The sequence below is a fragment of the Pseudophryne corroboree genome, chromosome 6, assembly GCF_028390025.1.
Source record: "Pseudophryne corroboree isolate aPseCor3 chromosome 6, aPseCor3.hap2, whole genome shotgun sequence".
In the NCBI taxonomy this organism is placed as follows: domain Eukaryota; kingdom Metazoa; phylum Chordata; class Amphibia; order Anura; family Myobatrachidae; genus Pseudophryne; species Pseudophryne corroboree.
In genome coordinates, this window is record NC_086449.1 from 264,937,369 (window position 1) to 264,939,490 (window position 2,122).

At 48.4% G+C, this 2,122-nt stretch overlaps 1 pseudogene; it reads left to right on the forward strand.

Moving 5' to 3' along the window:
* Positions 1–1,040: 1,040 nt before the first annotated feature.
* On the forward strand, positions 1,041–1,157 carry LOC134937338 (5S ribosomal RNA; annotated as a pseudogene).
* Positions 1,158–2,122: the final 965 nt, after the last annotated feature.

Sequence of the window (2,122 nt, forward strand, 5' to 3'; positions counted from 1 at the left end):
GGCTCCCCCAGCGGCGGATTGGGACGCCGGGACGCCGGATCAGATTCCGTTTGGCTGGTCCGGACGTCCCTCAGTGGCCGCCGTCACCCCCCCCCCCCCCCCCGATGCTGGACGGCTGCCGCGAGCGGAGCTTAGCTCAGATCGCGGCAGCATTAACGTAAAAGTAATTTAAAGATTGCCATAGCAGCTCCCCCATAAGCCTTTGTAGGGCCGGGCCGTCAGTCAGCACTGACGGCTCCGTCTCCGCCTCAGCCCAGAATCAGACTCTATATATATATATATATATATATATAGGAGATATCCTTCCCCACCTGTGGCTCAGGTGTTAGCAGCGAAGGAAATGAGGCGGCACTCCGTGGACTTGTGCAAAAAAAGTTATTTGTATTCAAAACATAGTGACATCAAAATTACATCGTGTCAAACAAAACAAAAGACAGGTATCTTACGACGTTTCAAGGCATGGCAGCCTTTTCATCAGGTAAGTGAACCCTGGTGCTGTGAAAGAACAAAGAACCAAAAAAAAAAAAAAATGCAGCTGTCGCACTGGACTCTATGTTGACTGGCAAACTACCTTGAGAAAGGTCCTATCATGGGACCGAAACGTTGGTGAGCCCTTTATAATTTTGAGATTTGAAGTTTGATGGAACCAATTCCTTGATTAAATTTGTGTTTATACTAATTACACAAGTCTGGAGAGTGCTATCATTCTTCCACTGTCTGTGGAGGAACTCTGTATTGTACTATAAGTCTGACCCTTGACTGAGCCAGGCTTTGATTGGCACCCCAGCTGCTATCCGTGTTGGGTGAGAGTGTGGGACTTCTTTTGTATGTGTATAGGAAGGCTCGGTTTACTGTGTTTTCCTTTTCCTACACCCACCAATTTGTTAAAATTGTGAACTGGTTATACTGTAATACCCGCACATAGCATACCCCTTCTTTGACGCCGCTTGTTATTGATGTACCCGTGTTCTTTATGTGCATTTGATTGTGGAAGATACTCCTTGGTCCTCCAGCCACAGGTTTGTATTGGTTCACTTTATGTCTACAGTCATACCACACTGGTAATGCCCAATTCCTTCTGAACTTGGAAGCCAAGCAGTGTGGGCCTGGGCAGTACCAAATTGGGAGACCGTTGGGAAGACCAGGTACTGTAGTAGACTCTGTTAAGCATCCCCACTAAACTGATATACACACTATGGCACATGGCGGCGCTGGGTTTCTGGATGACAATCTTTTGACAGAAGCAGAGCACGGTATTGTATCATTAACAGATGATGACGCTGAGAAAGTTCTCTTCGACCAAATAGACTTTGATGCTCTTCCAGCTGAAACCACCACCGACCTATACCATCAGTTACTCAGACTAAGTGAGAGGGAGGTAGACCTTAACCTACATGGTCAATTCTTATCAGAATATCATCGTAAAAAACAGATCCCGAGGGGATTCAGAGTTAGCAATATCCCTACCATAGGTAGAAATAACCCCACTTTTTGCAGCCGCTGGTGTGGCGTGCTTAATAAGTGCTCCCTAGATCTAATGTTACTTGTAGTGGAGGAGGTAGGAAACGAATTGACCAAGGTCAAGACATTGATTGACACCTTCAATAGTACGCATTTGTCTACTATCAGAAACGACAAATCGTGTAACCACATTGACAAACTGAAAGGTCAGATCGACAACTATAAAAAAGAACTCACAGCCTTTAAGCGCAGTAAACTTGCCACGGTTGTCTCAGATTATCAGAACCACACCGTATACAGGTGGTTATTGGGTGACACCCGACCCAATAGACCATAGTGTTAGGCGCCGAGGTCCGCATGTCCGCGCGGCCCGGAGCCTAGCAACTAGGGACGCCGTGCGCGTTCAGCCGCCGGCTCCCTAGCAACGCTAGACGCCGGGCACCCTGAGCCGCACGGACCCTAGCAACGGGGACGCCACGGGCGGACCGCGTTCCCCGTTGCAGGGTCTATTTAACAAGCACACACACTTGTCCTCTGGCCGTGCAGCAAGGCAGCTGCACGGCATTTATTCCCAATCAGGCTCTAAGCAGCTGATTGGAGGACTCCCTGCTAAATACCTTCCCAGTGCTTCTCACAGACGCCGGTAATAGCTTCCTGCATG